Source organism: Ursus americanus, chromosome 17 (genome assembly GCF_024610735.1).
Source record: "Ursus americanus isolate L20-20 chromosome 17, mUrsAme1.1.p, whole genome shotgun sequence".
Lineage (NCBI taxonomy): Eukaryota > Metazoa > Chordata > Mammalia > Carnivora > Ursidae > Ursus > Ursus americanus.
The window spans coordinates 21,077,608-21,097,247 of NC_142143.1; the positions used below are offsets into that span (position 1 = coordinate 21,077,608).

General features: G+C 38.1%; 1 pseudogene; it reads right to left on the minus strand.

The window, feature by feature from the left end:
* LOC148108642 (uncharacterized) overlaps positions 1-19,640 on the minus strand; it is a 78,709-nt pseudogene that overhangs the window by 43,289 nt on the left and 15,780 nt on the right.

Consider the following 19,640-nt stretch of genomic DNA (forward strand, 5'->3'; position numbering starts at 1 on the left):
ATTTTAGATTTTTCTATTCTTTTGAGTGAGGCTTGGATGGCTATGTATTTCCCCTTAGGACTGCCTTTGCAGTATCCCATAGGTTTTGGACCATTGTGTTTTCATTCTCGTTGGTCTCCATAAATTGTTTAAATTGATTTTTCATTTCCCGGTTTATTGAGTCATTCCTGAGCAGGATGGTTCTTAGTCTCTAAGTGTTTGAGTTTCCTCCAAATTTTTCCTTGTGGTTGAGTTCCAATTTCAGAGCATTGTGGTCTGAGAATATGCAGGGAATAATTTCAGTCTTGTGGTATCGGTTGAGACCTGTTTGTGACCCAGAACATGGTCTATTCTTGAGAATGTTCCATGGGCATTAGAATAGAATGAGTATTCTTTGGTTCTGGGGTGTAGTATTCTATATATATCTATGAGGTCCAACTCGTCGAGTATGGCATTCCAAGCCTTTTATTCTTTGCTTAGTTTTTGCAAGGGTGTTCTTTCTATTTCTGATAGTGGGGTGTTGAGGTTCCCTACTATTAATGTATTTTTATCTATATGTCTCTTTATTCTGGTTAAGATTTGGCTTGTGTATCTTGCTGCTCCCCTGTTCGGGGCATATATATGTATAATTATCATATCCACTTGTTGGATACATCCTTTAAGAATAATATAGTGCCCTTCTGTGTCTCTAACTATAGTCTTTAGTTTAAAATAGAATCTGTCTGATATGAGAATTGCTACCCCAGCTTTCTTTTGAGGTCCATTGGCTTGAAAGATGCTATTCCATCCCTTTACTTTCAGTCTGAATGTATCTTTGGGTTCAAAATGAGTCTCTTGTAGACAGCAAATGGATGGGTCATTTCTTTTTATCCAATCTGCAACCCTGTGGCGTTTATGGGAGCATTTAAGCCATTCACATTGAGACTGAATACTGAGAGATATGATTTTAATGATGCCATGTTGCCAGTAAAGTCTTTGTTTGTATTGGTTGTGACTTTCTGTTCTGTATCACTCTTGGGGCCTTTTTACCTTTATAGAACCCCCCCTTAATATCTCCTGTAGGGCTGGTTTGTGGTTATGAAATTGGTCAATGACTGGCGATTCTGGAAGGTCTTTATTTCTCCATCCATTCTGAATGACAGCCTTGCTGGATAAAGGATCCTTGGCTGCATGTTTTTCTCTGAAAGAGCTTTAAAAATGCCCCCCCCAACCCTTTCTCTCATTCCAGGTCTGTGTAGACAGGTCTGACGTAATTCTGATACCTTTGCCTTGGTACGTGAGAAATTTCTTTGCCCTGGCCGCTTTCAATACTGTATCCTTGGATCTAATATTTGCGAATAGCACTATGACGTGACATGGCGTAGGTTTGTCATGGTTGAGTTTGGGAGGTGTCCTCTCTGCCTCTTGGACACGAATGTTTGTTTCCCTTGCTAGATTAGGGAATTTTTCAGCTACAATTTGTTCAAATATCTCTTCTAGACCTCTGTTTTTCTCCACCCCCTTGGGGATGCTGATGATTCTGACGTTGGATCGTTTCATTGAGTCAGTAATTTCCCGTAACCTACATTCGTGGGTGTGGATTTTTTTAAGTCCAGCTTCTATTTTCGCTTTTTCTTCTACTAACCCATCCTCCAATTCACTAATATGTTCCTCTGCCTCATTTACCCTGGCCGTCAGAGCCTCTAGTTTTGACTGCATTGTCTTATAGAATTTTTAATTTCTGCCAGATTCGCTCTCATTTCTGCCCTTTGAGATTCTATATTCTCATTAACATTTTCATTAACACTTTTTTCAGTCTACACATCATCTTGGTCATTGTTACTCTGAATTCCATTTCTGTTAATTTGGTTACATCCATATCCATTAGTTCTGTGGCAGAGGCCACAGACTCATTGTCTTTTCTTTGCTGGGGGCGATTTCTCCTTCTCGTCATTCTGATGAGGAGAGGTTGCGGGCTTGTCCAGAGCCCAAATTATTGACCAGGACCCAGGCAGTGCGCGCTTGTTTTATAGGGATCTTAGGGATGTGGGCTTCTTGATTTTTCGGCCTGCCTTCTGGGGGAGGGGCCTGCCGCGCCGATTCTCAGGCAACCCTGTTTGGGTAGGGTCTCCGTGTCTCCTGAGAGGGGGATGGGGATGGGCACCCTGTGAGCCGGTGTTTCCAGGCTTTTGTTCTCTGGCGGCTCTCCCTGGTGGTTTGCTGTGTCTCTTCTGACAGTCAGAGCAGCAGTGGCCGAATCTCAGCCTCTGTCTCAGAACAGAGGAATTGCGGACCGTTCTCCACTGATGTTCTGGCCATTGTAACTCTGTTTCTGTTGGTGCTGCTCAACCCTGCAGTGTCCCGGGATGTGCGCCCCACACCTGGCGTCCCAGCCCTCATTTCTAGGGCCGTCGCATCTCAGTCCTTTGTGTTTCTAACACCGCCAGCTGCCCCAGCGCGCTCCCGGAGCTCCCGGTCTCAGTCTGGTTCCAGTGAGCGCACCGGAGCTCCGTTTCAGTCTGGGCGCGCGTGTCCCCGGCTCACAGTCTCAGTCTGCTCTCTCTGCGGAGTCTGCCCACTCCCCTGATAGGTGGCTACCGCTTCCCAGTGCCTGAACGCGGCAGCTCCCTCCCCCTTCCATTTATCTTCTGATACCTGTGCGTGGTTTCACAGCTCCCCGCTTCGTACCTCAATACTCAGCGCTGGAGATGTTCATTTGTAGAGATCCAGATGTATCTTCCTGTGTCTCAGGCTGATTCCGTGGATGTTCAGGCTGGTCTGGTACCTATCCAGCTCGACTCAGGGGACCGGCTGAAAAAGGGGCACCTTACTCCTCCGCCATCTTAACTCCTCCCTCTATCTCAAGGGCATCTTGATCCTTTCAATGTTTTAGCAATCATGACTAAAACTTCTTTAAACTGTCTTGTGTAAGTTTTTATGTGGATATGTCTTCAGTTCATTTGGGTAAATGCCAATGAGTATGACTGCTGGATTGTATGGTGAGACTATGGTTAGAAACTAAGAAACTTCCAAACTGGCTGCACCATTTTGCAATCCCACTAGCAATGAGAGTTCCTGTTGCTCTATATTCTTAACAACATTTGGTGTTATCAATTTTCTGGGGTTAGGCCATTGTACTAGATGTGTTAGGTGTATGTCATTATTGTTATAATTTGCAATTCTCGGAAGACATATGATGTTAGTATCTTTTCACATACTTATTTGCTATCTGTATATCTTCTTTGGTGAAGTATCTGTTCAGATCTTTTGCCTGTTTAAAAAAATAAGTTATTCGTTCTCTTATTGTTACATTGTAAAAGTTTTTTTGTATATTTTGGATACCAGTCTTTATCAAATACATTTTACAGAGATTTTCTCCCAGTCTGTATCTGTCTTTTCATTCTTTTAAGAGCATTTTTCTCAGAGCAGGAGTTTTTAGTTTTCCTGAAGTCCAGTGTATCAATTTTTTTCCTTTAATGGATCATGCTTTTGGCATTGTATCTAAAATGTCATCACTAAGTACACGGTTACCTAGACTTTCTCCTGTTATCTTCTAGAAGTTTTATAGTTTTATATTTTACATGTAGATTTATAATCCATTTGAGTTAGTTCATAAAAGGTGTAAGGCTTGTGTCTAAATTCTTTTTTTTTTTTTGCATGCGTATGTCCAGATGTTTTAGCACCATTTGTTGAAGGACTATCCTTTGTCCATTGAATTGCCTTTGCCCTCTTGTCAAAGATCTGTTGACTACATTTGTGTAGTTCTATTTCTGAGCTCTCTATTCTGTTCCACTAATTTATTTGTCTATTCTTTCACCAGTACCACACTGTCTTCATTACTCTAGGTTTATAGTTAATCTTAAAGTTGAGTAGACATGAAGCTTTTTTTTCACTTAACAATATACCCTGGAAATCACTTCATGCCACTTTATGGGGATCTTCTTTATGAAATTTGAGTTTTCTAAGTAATTTTAATATGTATGAACAATGAACCACATATCCATTCATTCATAAATCATGAAATTAATGAAACTTACTTTTAAGTGGCATATCTTTTTGAATCTACAGAGATCTTTTAAAGTGTAGCTGAATTCACAATTAAAGAGTCACCTTCCATTTGTTACTTCACAGTTTCTGTGGGTCAGGAGATTAGGCATGGCTTAACTGAGTCTGCTGTTCATGATCTCACAAGGCTGCAGTCAAAACATTAGCAGGACTGTAGTCTCATCTGAAACTCAGCTGTTCTTTTCCAAGCTCATGTGTTATTGTTGTTTGAATCCATTTCTTTAGGGCTGTAGGACTGAGGTCTTTGTTTTCTTATGGTCTATTAGACTTGAGTTGCTCTCAACGTCTAGAGGCTGGTCTCAGATTCTAGCCACATGACATTTTCACAACGTGGAAGCTTGGTTTTTCAAAGCAGGTAAATCCTTCTGATTTGAGGAATAGCCGCAGGCACTAACTTAATTAGGTTTGGCCCAACTAAAATAGTGTCCCTTTTGCTTAACTCAGAGTTTCCTGATTAGAGAGCCTAATTACATCTACAAAATCATTTTTGCCATATAACATAATCATAGGAGTTATATCTCATCTCACTCACAGATTGGGCCGATACCTGAGGGGAGGGGATTATACAGGATATATTAACCAGGAGGTAGAAATCTTGGGGGCCATCTTAGAATTCTGCCTACAACACACAAAGCTTAGTCCTGATTTCTCCTTTGCTTTATGTGTCTTTCTGTCTGGTTCTTAATCTCCACATGGCTGACTCTAATTGTTAGGTTGGTTTCATCTTAAAAAAAGCTTCTTAGAGAAGCTCTTACAGAGTTGCATCCGAATAATACAATCTAAAGAAGCCGTGCAGTCATTTTGAGTTTCAGTTCTCTGTATGAACTTTTAATTATCTGATATTTCTTATTTATTTGCTGGTTTATTTGTCAGTTGTCATCCTTTTCTCCTCACAACTAGAATATAAACTACATTAAAATTAAGTGAAGCCTCTGTATTATTTATTGATTTATATTACCTGTAGTCAAAGCAGTACCTTAATCAGTATTTATTGTCTAAATAAATGAAACAAATGAATGAGTAAATGAGTGATGTAGTATAGAGTTTATTTTCATGGTAGAATTTATTTTAATTTCTCTGTAAATAACTTATTTTTTTAAAAAGTGCACTTAGCTTCAGAGACGGGAAGATGGAGGAGGAGGAGATCTTAGTTTTGTCTGGTCCTAGGAATTCAGCTAGATAGCTATCAAATCAGTCTGAATACCTGTGAACTCAACCGGAGATCTAAGAAAAGAATTGCTGCAATTCTACAAATAGAAAGGCGACCACTTTCTGCAAGGTAGGAGGTGCAGAGATGTGAATCTGAGGTGATATATGCGAAGATAAACTGCGTGGGGAGGGAGGCTCCATAAGCCAGCTACCGGAAAGTGATAGAGCAGTGGAGCACAAAATCGGAACTTTTAGAAGTCTGCTCCAGTGAGGGATATCCCTGTATGAAATGCGCTCAGGTGATGAAGTGGGGCTGAATCCTAGGTAGGACAGGTGTGGTATGAGGATCCCCGGGGTCAGAGAAAGAATGGGGGTGCCTGAATGTGGCAGAGTTCCCAAGCATTGGAGCGGGAAAGCTGGCTGCAATCAGTGAGCCCAGGAGTGGGCTTTCAGCTCAGTGTTGCCATAAACCCCAAACCACAGTGAGACCTCCCACCCCCCGGGAGGAGGGGCGCAGGTGTGTACCACAGGAATCTGCAAAGTTTGGAGACTCAAAATGGGCTTACATGCCTGAGATAAAAATGCTCATCACAGTCTGGATGAACACAGAGTGCGGACAGAAACCAGGGAGACAAGAGTGATTGATTGCTATTCTGTGAGGACTCATTGAAGAGTGGGGGCCGCAAACTTTCAGCTCCAGGGCTAGAGATCAGGAGGCTGCCATTTTCGTTCTCATCCTCTGAAGCCATGTGGAAAGCCTTTAGGGAACAAAAGACATAGAGCAATCTGGAGCGCTTACAGGAGCCCAGGCCGCTGGCAAGGGCAGTGCAATGCTGCCCAGGCAAAGAAACCTGAGAATCAGTGTGACAGGCCCCTCCTCCAGAAGATCAGCAAGAACATCCTGCCAAGACCAAGTTTACCAATCACACAGAACTGCAAAACTCTAGTGCTAGGGGAAAATAGTATATAGAATTCATGTTTTTTTTTCTCATGATTCTTTAATCTTTCAATTTCAATTTTTTTCTTTTTCCTTTTCAACCAATTTCTTATTTTATCAACTCTTTTTATAAACTTTTTAATTTACATTTTTACAATTACATTATCCTTTCATTGTATTTAAATATATATATATTTATATATATAAATATATATATATTTCTTTCTTTCTTTCTTTCTTTCTTTCTTTCTTTCTTTCTTTCTTTCTTTCTTTCTTTCTTTCTTTCTTTCTTTCTTTCTTTCTTTCCTTTTACAATTTTGGGATATAGTTTCTTCTAACAAACAGACCAAAACACACCCAGAATCTAGTGTATTGCTCTGTTCTGTTTACCTGTCTGATTTTTTTTCTCTCTCTCTTTTTAAAAAGAAATTTTATTTATTTATTTGTCAGAGAGAGAGAAAGCACAAGCTGGGGGAATAGCAGGCTGAGGGAGAAGCAGCTTCCCCACTGAGCAAGGAGCCTGATACAGGACTTCATCCCAGGACCCTGGGATCATGACCTGAGCTGAAGGCAGACTCTTAACTGACTGAACCACCCAGGCATCCCTCTCTCTTTTCTCTTAAAGTCTTTTTAAATTTTTATCTTTGCAGTTATGTTCTATCTTTTCAATGTGTTTAATTTTAGTTTTGTATATATGTAAATTTTTCTTTCCAATTTTGGAACATAGTTTCTTCTAACAGACCAAAATACACCCAGAATCTAGTGTATTGCTCTGTTCTGTTCACCTGTCTGATTCTTTCTTTCTTTCTTTCTTTCTTTCTTTCTTTCTTTCTTTCTTTCTTTCTTTCTTTCTTTCTTTCTTTCTCTTCCTCCTCTCCTCTCCTCTCCTCTCCTCTCCTCTCCTCCCCTCCCCTCCCCTCCCCTCCCCTCCTCTCCTTTCCTTTCCTTTCCGTCCTGTCCTCTTTCTTTCTCTTCCTTCCTTCCTCTCTCCTTCCTTCCTTCCTTTCTTTCTTTCTTTCTTTCTTTCTTTCTTTCTTTCTTTCTATAATCATTTTTACAGTTACAGTCTATCCTTTCATTGTATTTAATTTTATTTTTGTATAAATAATAAGTTTTTCCTTCTTTATAATTTTGGGACATAGTTTTCTGACAAACAGACCAAAACACACCCAGGATCTAGTGTATTCCTCTGTTCTGTTCACCTGTTTGATTATAGTCTTTCTTTTTTAAATTTTATTTTTGGTTTTGGGTCTCTTCTGATATGTTTAGTGTATATTTATTTATTTTTGGTTTTGGGTCTCTTCTGATATGTTTAGTGTATATTTATCTGGGTTGTTGCTATTTTGTTCTCTCATTCATCTATTCTCTGAAAAGAATGACAAGATGGAAAAACACCTCAAAAAAGAGAAAAAGAGGCAGTACTGACTGTAGGGCCCTAATCAGTATGGATATAAGTAAGATGTTAGAAATAGAGTTCAGAATAACTATTGTAAAGATACTACCTGGGCTTGAAAAAAAAGCATAGTAGACACTCAAGAACCCCTTTCTGGAGAAATAAAAGAACTAAAATCTAACCAAGTCAAAATAAAAAATGCTATTAATGAGATGTAATTAAAGATGGAGGCTCTGTTAGGATAAATGAGGCAGAAGAGAGAATTAGTGATATAGAAGACAAGATGATGGAGAATAAAAGAGCTGAGAAAAAAGGGATAAACAACTCCCGAATCAAGAGAGGAGAATTCGAGGGCTAAGTGATACCATAAAGTGAAACAGAATAATTGGGGTCCCAGAAGAAGAAAAAAGACAGGGGAGAGGGGCAGAAGGTATATCTGAGGAGATTATAGTGGAGAACTTTCCTAATCTGGGGAAGGAAACAGGCATTAAAATCCAGGAGGCACAGAGAAACCCCCTCAAAAACAATAAAAATAGGTGAACACCTCAACATATAATAATGAAGCTTGCAAATTTCAGAGACAAAGAGAAAATCCTGAAAACAGTTTGGGGATAAGAGGTGCTTAATCTACAAGGGTGAAAATATTTGACTGGCATAGACTGGCATCCATAGAGACTTGGCAGGCCAGAAAGAACTGACATGATATATTCAGGGTGCTAAATGAGAAAAATATGCAGACAAGAATACTTTATCCAGCAAGGCTGTTATTCAGAATAGAAAGAGAGATAAAGAGCTTCCAGGACAAACAGAAACTAAGAGAATTTGTGATCACTAAACCAGCTCTGCAAGAAATATTAAAGGGGATCCAGTAACTGAAGATAGAGCCCCAAACTAACATAAACCAGAAAGAACAGACAATATACAAAAACAATGTCTTTACCAGTAATACAATGACACTAAATTCATATCTTTCAATAGTTACTCTGAATGTAAATGGGCTAAGTGCCCCAATCAAAAGAAACAGGGTATCCGAATGGATAAAAAAAGACCCACTGATATGCTATCTGCAAGAGACTCATTTTAGAACCAAAGACACCTCCAGATTTTTTTAAAGAGAAGGGGTGGAAAACCATTTATCATGCTAATCAACATCAAAAGAAAGCTGGGGTAGCAATCCTTATATCAGACAAATTATATTTTAAACCAAAGACTGTGAAAAGAGATGAAGAAGGACACTATTATAATTAATGGGTCAATCCAACAAGAAGATCTAACAACTGTAAATACTTATGCCCCTATCATGGGAGCCGCCAATTATATAAACCAGTTAATAACAAAATTAAATAAATAAATTGATAATGATATAGTAATAAAAAGGGACTTCAACACACCCCTCACTGCAATGGACAGATCATCTAAGCAGAAGAGCAACACAGAAACAAGTGTGTTTGAATGACACACTGAATCAGATAGACTTCACAGATATAATCAGACCATTCCATCCTAAAGCAACACATTCTTCTTGAGTGCCATGTAACATTCTTCGAAATAGATCACATACTGGGTCACAAGTCAGGTTTCAACTGGTACCAAAGATTGGGATCATTCCCTGCATATTTTCAGACCACAATGCTTTGAAACTTGAGCTCAATCACAAGAGGAAATTGGAAAGTACTCAAATACAGGGAGGTTAAAGAGTGTTTTACTAAAGAATGAATGGGTCAACCAAGAAATTAAAGAAGAATTTAAAAAATTCATGGAATCAAATGAAAAAGAAAACACAACTGTTCAAAACCTTTGGGATACAGCAAAGGCAGTCCTAAGAGGGAAGTATATAGCAATACAAGCCTTTCTCAAGAAACAAGAAATGTCTCAAATAAACAACCTAACCTTACACCTAAGAAGCTGGAGAAAGAACAGCAAATAAGGCCTAAACTCAGCAGGAGAAGAGAATTAATAAAAATTAGAGCAGCAATCAATGAAATAGAAACCAAAAGAACAGTAGAACAGATCAACGAAACCAGGAGCTGGTTCTTTGTGTGTGTGTGTGTGTTTTTTTAAGATTTTATTTATTTATTCGACAGAGATAGAGACAGCCAGCGAGAGAGGGAACACAAGCAGGCGGAGTGGGAGAAGAAGAAGCAGGCTCATAGCAGAGGAGCCTGATGCGGGGCTCGATCCCATAACGCCGGGATCACTCCCTGAGCCAAAGGCAGACGCTTAACCGCTGTGCCACCCAGGCGCCCCAGGAGCTGGTTCTTTGAAGGAATTAATGAGATTGATAAACCTCTGGTCAGACTTATCAAAAAGAAAAGAGAAAGGACCCAAATAAATAAAATCATGAATGAAAGAGGAGAGAGCACAACCAACACTGAAGAAATACAATTATAAGAGCATATTAAGAACATCTATATGCCAACAAATTAGGCAGTCTGGAAGAAATGGATGCATTCCTACAGATGTATAAACTATCAAAACGGAAACAGGAAGAAATAGAAAACCCTAACAGACCCATGACCAGCAAGGAAATTGAAGCAGTAAGCAAAAATCTCCCAACAAACAAGAGTCCAGGGATGGATGGCTTCCCAGGGGAATTCTACCAAACATTTGAAGAAGAATTAATACCTATTCTTCAGAAGCTGTTTCAAAAAATATAAATGGGAGGAAAACGTCCAAACTCTTTCTATGAGGACAGCATTACCTTGTTCCAAAAACCAGGCAAAGACCCCACCAAAAAGGATATTATGAGACCAATATCCCTAAGAACATGGATGCCAAAATTCTCACCAAGATAGTAGCCAATAGGATCCAACAGTACATGAAAGAATTCTCCACCATGACCAAGTGGGATTTATTCCTGGACCACAGGGGTGGTTCAACATCCACAAATCAATCAATGTGATACACTACATTAATAAAAGAAAGGACAAGAACCCTATGATCCTCTCAATAAATGCAGAAAAAGCATTCGACAAAGTACAGCATCCTTTCTTGATTAAAACTCTTCACAGTGCAAGGATAGAGGGAACATACCTCAATATTATAAAAGCCATCTATGTAAAGCCCACAGTGAATATCATTCTCAATGGGGAAAAACTGGGAACTTTTTTCTTAAGGTCAGGAACATGGCATGGATGTCCACTCTTACCACTGCCATCCAACATAGTACTAAAAGTCCTAGCCTCAGCAGTCAGACAATAAAAAGAAATAAATGGCACCTAAACTGGCAAAGAAGAAGTCAAACTGTCAATCTTTGCAGATGACATGATATTCTATGTGGAAAATGCAAACGACTCCTCCCCAAAATTGCTAGAACTCATACAGAAATGTTGCAGGATATAAAATAAAGGCACAGAAATCAGTTGCATTTCTATACACTAACAATGGGACAGAAAAAGAGAAATTAAGGAGTTGATCCTATTTACAATGGCACCAAAAACCATAAGATACCTAGGAATAAACATAACCAAAGAGGCAAAGGATCTGTAGTCTGAAACCTGTAGCACACTCATGAAAGAAATCAAGGAAGACACAAAGAAATGGAAAAAGATTCCATGTTCATGGATTGGATAAAGAAATATTGTTAAAATGTCTGTGCTACCCAGAACAATCTATACATTCAATGCAATCCCTATCAAAATATCATTGACATTTTTCTCAGAGCTGGAACAAATAATCCTAAAATTTGTATGGAACCAGAAAAGACCCTGAATGTTCAAAAAGAAAACCAAGGCTGGTGGCATCACATTTCTGGCCTTCAAGCTCTATTACAAGGCTGTAATAATCAAGACAGTAGGGCACTGGCACAAAAACAGACACACAGACCAATGGAACAGAATAGAGAACCCAGAAATGGATCCTCAACTCTGTGGTCAACTATCTTTGACAAAGCATGAAAGAATATCCAATGGAGAAAAGACAGTCTCTTCAACAAATAATGTTGGGAAAATTGGACAGCCACATGCAGAAGAATGAAACTGGACCATTTTCTTAAACCATACACAAAAAAAGACTCAGAATGGACAAAAGACCTAAATGTGAGACAGGGATCCATCAAAATCCTAGAGGACAAAACAGGCAGCAACCCTGTTGACCTTGGCCACAGCAACTTCCTGCTAGACATGTCTCCAAAGGTAAGGGAAACAAGGCAAAAATGAACTATTAGGACTTCATCAAGATAAAATTCTTCTTCACAACAAAGGAAACAGTCAACAAAACCAAAAGAAAACCAACAGAATGGGAGAAGATATTTACAAATGTCTTAACTGATAAAGGGCTAGTATCCAAAATTTATAAAGAATGTATGAAACTCAACACCCAAAGAGCAAATAATCCAATCAAGAAATGGATAGAAGACATGAACAGACATTTCTCCAAGGAAGATATACAGATGGCCATAAACACATGAAAAAATGGTCCACATCACTCAACATCAGGGAAATACAAACCAAAACCACAATGAGATACCACCTCACACCAGTCAGAATGGCTACAACTAAACACTCAGGAAACAACAGATGTTAGTGAGGATGTGGAGAAAGGGGAACCCTCTTACACTGTTGGTGGGAATGCAAGCTGGTGCAGCCACTCTGGAAAACAATATGGAGGTTCTTCAAAAGGTTGGAAATAGAACTACCCTATCACCCAGCAATTGCACTAATGGGTATTTACCCCAAAGATACAAATGTAGTGATTCGAAGGGGTACCTACACCCCAACGTTTATAGCAGCAATGTCCACAGTAGCCAAACTATGGAAAGAATCCAGATGTCCATTGATAAATGAATGGATAATGGGGATATATGTATATATATATATATATATATATACACACACACATATACATGCCCTGGAATACTATTCGGTCATCAAAGAAATAAAATATTGCCATTTGCATGATGTGGATGGAACTAGAGGGTATTATGCTCAGTGAAATAATAAGTCAGCCAGAGAAAGGCAATTATATGATTTTACTAATATGTATAATTTAAGAAACAAAACAGAGAATCATAGGGGAAGGAAGGGAAAAATAAAGCCAGAGGAAATCAGAGAGGGAGACAAACCATAAGAGACTCTTTTAAAAAATATTTATTTATTTGAAGGAGATCGCGAGCACAAGCAGGGGGAGGGCAGAGGCAGAAGCAGACTCTCCACTAAGCAGGGAGCCCAATGTGGGGCTTGATCCTCGGACCCAGGGATCATGACTTGAGCTGAAGGCAGATACTTAACCAGCTGAGCCTTCCAAGTGCCTAAGAGACTCATAACCATAGGAAACAAACTAAGGGTTGCTGTAGGGGAGGAAGGAATGGGGATAGGGTAACTGGGTGATGGACATTAAGGTGGGCACATGATGTAATTAGCACTGGGTGTTATATAAGACTGATGAATACTGAACTCTACCTCTGAAAGTAGTAATATGTTATATGTTAATTAATTGAATTTTAATTAAAAAGAATAGTTATAACAGAAGAAATCAAATTTAAAAATGTAATAACAAAAAATAAATAAATAAAGTGAACTTATTTGGAGTCCAAATAAGTAACTTTCAGTTTTTAGGTATGTTTTATTTAATGAAAGGGGGAAAATCACAAATTATTTCAGTATTAAGAATTTGTAAATTCACAAAAATTTCAGTTGTACTCTTCTTCAAATTTAAAAGTCTTTTTGTGTTCTCACTTTTTGTTGTATTTATGTCACTTTCCATTTGCACTCATTTTATATAGGTTCATTCATAATAATCATGCAATTTTATGTCATGCTTTTTTATCTAACATTTTATGGGTTTTACATGTTGTAGTTTTAGTAATTATCATCAATAATATTTGAATTGGAAGAAATACCTTTCTAGAGAGGCAAGTATGATATAGTTAAAAGAACTCTGAATTTTTAAATCAAACATACTTTTACTAAATCTCATTTTGTCATTTATTTATTGTATGGCATAGGTCAAATTATTTAGCTTTTCAGTGCCCAGTTTCATTGTCTGTAAAGTGACATTAATACGTCCCCCTTACAGAGCTTTTAAAATTTAAGGAGTTACAAAAAATGCCCAGGGCATCATAGCTTCTTACTAGACATTAGTTGCTTTTTCTTTGCTTGTCTTTGTTTCTTTATTGATGTATATCAATGTTTATATTTAGCAATATTTATATCTACTATGATTATAAAGATATAATTTATGCAGTAGTAATACCTATCCATTGTTGAGTGCTTGCTATATTTAGGGAACTATACTTTGTACTTTAAATAATCTTATCTCATTAAATCTTGTGGCAACCCTATAAGAGAGATATTATTATTCTTATTTTGAAGTGACAAACTAAGAACTTAAGAAACTTGATTAAGGTAAGTGGTGAGTCAAAATTGAAACACACGTGTATAAGTTTCACCTTCTTTTGTATGTTTTTTTAGGATGAATTTTCATTAAGTGTATTCATCAGGGTTCTCCAGAGAAACAGAACCAATAGAATGTGTGTGTCACACACAGCCCATAAATTCTGTCAAGAGTTGATGTTGCAGTATGAGTCTGAAAATAATCTGGAGACAGAATTCTTTCCTTTTGGAGAACTCAGTCTTTTTTCTGAAGGCCTTCAACTGATTGGTTGTGGCTCACACATGTTATGGAGAGTCATCTGCTTTACTCAAAGTCTACTGATTCAAGTTAATCACATCTAAAACAACAACAACAACAACAACAACAACAACAACAACAACAGCACCCCTTCACAGCAACATCTAGGCTCTCTTTGACCAAACAGCTGGGCACCATGGCTGTTAATACACAAAATTAGCTATCACAATAGTGTAGTATATGTGTTTTTAAAAAGCTTCATAGACAGAAAGAACTGGTTCAAATCTTAGCTTTCTAAGAAGTATTTTACTAAATTCCACTGCCACGACCAGATTTTGTATATGTTATTATTACCATAATCTCACCAGTATATGTCTGTATGTTTATGTATATATATACATATATAATTCAACACATATATATTTATTAAAATTTGGGAGGAAAGTAATAAGGATTAAATGGTATTTGATTATTTTAATTTCTATTTCTTTGACTACTATCAACCTTAGACATATTTCAACATATGTTGAAACATATGTTTAACAATTGTATTTTTTGTGTGGTATGTGTGTTTCTGTTTTTATCCATTTATCCACTGGGGATATTATATTTCCCTTATTGTGTGTGAATTTTATATAAAAGAAATATAATGGGCAGCTTATGATAGCTGCTGAAACTCTTTTTCCCCATACTAAACATAGTGATTCCAGATTTGTATACATTGCAATTCTATTTATCCAGGAAACATTTATTCACCACTTACTGTGTGTCATACTGGACCATACACTAATGGCATGAAGGAAGTAGCTTAGTTTTCACAACTCACAGTAGTGCAAATGATATACACACTAGTAATATGGGAGTAGGATGCCCTTAATTCATCCTTGGAGGAGTTGTTGATGAGAAATTTGGACTAAATAACTGGCCCAAGATAACTGGGTAAGATTTTTTTTGTACATTGAACCATTACATATTTTATATTGTTCCTAAGAAATAATCATTGTTTCGCCAAGAGGGATTAATTGTTCTGGAAATTACCTTCCCACAGTACAGAACTAGAGTAATGGGCACAATATATAAAACAGCTGTTTTCAGTTGTTGGCTGTTAGGCGGCACAGGTCTGTGATCCCTGAGGAAGAGAACAAATGAGCTGCAACAACTTCCTGCTTTCTGTCTGGAGGCATTTTATGGACAGTAGCAGGGAGAGGAAAACTAAACAGAGCTCAATGTTCTCCATGAGTTGAGAAGACAGAGTTTAGATTTCAGGTAGGTCAAGGTTGCCAGGATTTGTAGGATAGTGTACTGTGGAGGTGGCAGTTGCATGAAGTGAGACCTGAATGCCTGCAGAAGGGTTCCATCAGTTCTGGTTGAATACTGATCTGCACATTCAAGGATGTGGAGAAAGAAAAAGAAAGTGGTTCTCTTGATTCCAGGAGCTCACACAGAGTTGGAAATATTTTGTATTCCTACTAACCAGAAGGAAAGATCTAACTTCTAAGATACAGGGCACTGAATAGAGTACTCAGGAGAGTCTCACTTTAATAATGGTGATAAAGCAGACTTAGAATTAAGATTGTTCTGGAACCATCCCAACAAAGTCTGAAAGAAAGACTTGAAATAATCAAAGTGATCTGCAAGTAAATTATGTGTCAGTAAAAAGGAATGTAACAAAATCCAAGGCATGACAATGTAAAATTCACGTTTGTTGAATAGAAAAAAATTACTTGCATGCAAAGAAGCCATAAATCAGAGAAAAAAAAAGAATCAGTCAGATGGAGAAATGATGGAGTTGATGGACTTACCAACCATGGGCATTAATATAGCTATTATTATGCTATAGTAATGCTATAAATATGCTTAAGCATGTAAAGGGTATTCATGAGCATGATGAGGAGAAAAAAGACTCAATTGGAACTTCTAGAGATAACAAATATGACAGCTGAGTCGAAAAGTACACTGGATGGAATCAATATTAAGTAAGAATGAAGCAGAAAAGATCAAAACTTAAAGATATAGCAATAGAAACTAAAATAAAGCACACAGGAAAAAAAAAAAAGGATTGGCAAAAACATGACCAGAGCATCAGTGAGCTGTGGGACAACCTCCAGCAGCTAAGATACATGTACTTGATGTCTAAGAAAGGGGTTGAGGGATAGAAAAATTAGTAGAGAAAAATAATGTGTGAATTTTTCAAAATTTGATGAAAACTGTAAACACACAGATACAAGAAGCCCAACAAACCATTAGTAGAGTAAACTTAAAGAAAATCACACGAAGGTGTATTAAAATAAAATTACCGAAGGGGTGTCTGGGTGGCTCAGTCGGTTGAGGTTCCAGCTCTTGATTTCAGCTCAGTCATAATCTCATGGTTGGAGGTTGAGCCCCTGCATCAGGCTCCATGCTCAGTGGGGAGTTTCTGCTTGAGATTCTCTCGCTCCTTCTCCTTCTGCCCCTCCCCCACTCTCTCTTTCTCTCTCTCTCTTTTTCTCTCTAAAATAAGTAAATAAATCTATAAAATAAAATAAAACTACAGAAAACCAGTCATGAAAAGAAAAAGCCTAAAAGCAACCAGAAGAAAAAGGGCACATGACTCACAGGGGTACAAAGATAAGAATGAAACCAGACTTCTTGCAGCAAACTATGGGACAAGATTGATATTTGATGAGTATCAAGTGATGATGATAAAACAACATCTTTAAAGCACTAAAAGAAAAGGCTGTTAACCTAGATTTCTATTCTCAGTGAACATATCTTTCAGAAATGAAATTAGAACTTTTCACACAAACAAATACAAAGAAAATTCATTGTCAACACCTCTACCATAAGAGAGATTAAAGGAAGTTTTTTAGGCAGAAGACAAAATGGTATCAAATGGAAATTTGATCCACCAAAAGATGAAAAGCTCCCAAACAACAGTGTGGGTAAATGTAAAAGACAATTGTCTATTTTTTATTCTCCTCAAGATATAATTAACTGTTTAAAGCAGAGATTATAACATGTATTGTGAGGTTTATAACATATATAGAATTAAAATAGAAGCTAATCTCGTTCTTTTTTTCTTTGTCAATAACATGTTTCGTTTTATTTCTTCTACAAAATGGTAAAATTTTTTGTTTAATCTTAGAGTCCAAAATTTCACCAGGTTACCTTTAAATAGGTGTTATTTATTTATTTATTTATTTATTTATTTATTTATTTACTTATTTAATATGTGTCATTTTTAAAATAACCCTTGGGAACTAGTAAACTCTTTTAATCTGAACATAACTTTAGAGAAGGAAAGTTTTTTCTTTTTTCTTTTTTTTTTTTCTGGCCTATACCTGCTCCTGTGCCTGACCAGGCAGGTTCCTCCCCTACCTGGGTTTGACCCAGATGAACTCGGGGAGCTTGGAAGCCATCCTTAGGATCCTTGAGTCTGGGCTCCTTAATCATGGGCATGCATGTAATTTATTGTCCCAGCTTGGGACACTTAAGAGTAAAAGGGGGCACTACTCACCAGGAACATTCATTTTAGACTGTTTGTGAGCAAGAAATAGGTTTCTATTGTGTTAGTCACTGAACTGCTAAAGTTTATTGGTAGGATGGTTAGTGCTATCTTAACTAACACATGTAAAAACTTACTTAAGCCTAACTTTTTCTTTTCTTTTATTTTTTTTAAGGATTTATTTATTTATTGTCAGAGAGAGAGAGAGAGAGAAAGAAATGGCAGACAGAGGGAGAAGCAGAATCCCTGCTGAGCAGGAAGCCTGATGTGGGACTCGATCCCGGACCCTGGGGTCATGACCTGGCAGACACTTAACCCACTGACCCACCCAGCTGTCTCAAACCTACCTTTTTTTTTAAATTTAATGTTTTTTTATTATATTATGTTAGTCACCATACAGTACATCCCTGGTTTCTGATGTAAAGTTCAATGATTCATTAGTTGCGTATAATACCCAGTGTACGAGGCCATACGTGCCCTCCTTAATACCCATCATCAGCCTATCCCATTCCCCCACCCCATTCCCCTCTGAAACCCTCAGTTTGTTTCTCAGAGTCCATAGTCTCTTATGCTTCATTCCCCCTTCTGATTACCCCCCCTTTCTTTATCCCTTTCTTCCCCTACCAATCTCCTAATTCTTATGTTCCATAGATGAGAGAAATCATATGATAATTGTCTTTCTCTGCTTGACTTATTTCACTTAGCATTATGTCCTCCAGTGCCGTCCATGTTGCAGCAAATGTTGAGAACTCGTTCTTTCTGATAGCTGAGTAATATTCCATTGTATATATGGACCACAACTTCTTAATCCAGTCATCTGTTGAAGGGCATCTCGGTTCCTTCCACACTTTGGCTATTGTGGACACTGCTGCTATGAACATTGGGGTGCATATGGCCCCTCTCTTCACTACATCTGTATCTTTGGGGTAAATGCCCAGTAATGCAATGGCTGGGTCATAGGGTAGCTCAATTTTTAACTTTTTAAGGGACCTCCACACTGTTTTCCAGAGTGGCTGTACCAACTTGCATTCCCACCAACAATGTAGGAGGGATCCCCTTTCTCCACATCCTCTCCAGCAATTGTTGTTTCTTGCCTTGTCAATTTTTGCCATTCTAACTGGCGTAAGGTGGTATCTTAGTGTGGTTTTGATTTGAATTTCCCTGATGGCTAATGATTTTGAACATTTTTTCATGTGTCTGTTAGCCATTTGTATGTCTTCATTGGAAAAGTGTCTGTTCATATCTTCTGCCCATTTTATGATTTATTTGTTTCTCATGTATTGAGTTTGAGAAGGTCTTTGTAGATCTTGGATACCAGTCTTTTATCTGTAGCATCATTTGCAAATATATTCTCCCATTCTGTGGGCTGCCCCTTGGTTTTTTTGACTGTTTCCTTGGCTGTGCAGAAGCTTTTTATCTTGATGAAGTCCCACAAGTTCATTTTATCTTTTGTTTCTCTTGCCTTTGGAGATGTGTCATGAAAAAGGTTGCTTTGGCCAATGTCATAGAGGTTGCTGCCTATGTTCTCCTCTAGGATTTTGATGGATTCCTGTCTCACATCGAGGTCTTTCATCCATTTGGAGTTTATTTTTGTGTATGGTGTGAGAGAGTGGTCAAGTTTCATTCTTTATTTTTTTTTTAAGATTTTATTTATTTATTTGACAGAGAGAGAGACAGCCAGCGAGAGAGGGAACACATGCACGGGGAATGGGAGAAGAAGAAGCAGGCTCATAGCAGAGGAGCCTGATGTGGGGCTCGATCCTAGAATGCCGGGATCACGCCCTGAGCCGAAGGCAGACGCTTAACCGCTGTGCCACCCAGGCACCTCAAGTTTCATTCTTTTGCATGTAGCTGTCCAATTTTCCCAGCACCATTTATTGAAGAGATTGTCTTTTTTCCACCAGATGTTTTGTCCTGCTTTATCAAAGATTAGTTGCCCAAAGAGCCGAGGGTCCATTTCTGGGTTCTCTATCCTGTTCCATTGCTCTATGTGTCCGTTTTTGTGCCAGTACCATGCTGTCTTTTTGATCACAGCTTTGTAGTACAGCTCGAAATCCGGCATTGTGATACCCCCAGCTTTGTTT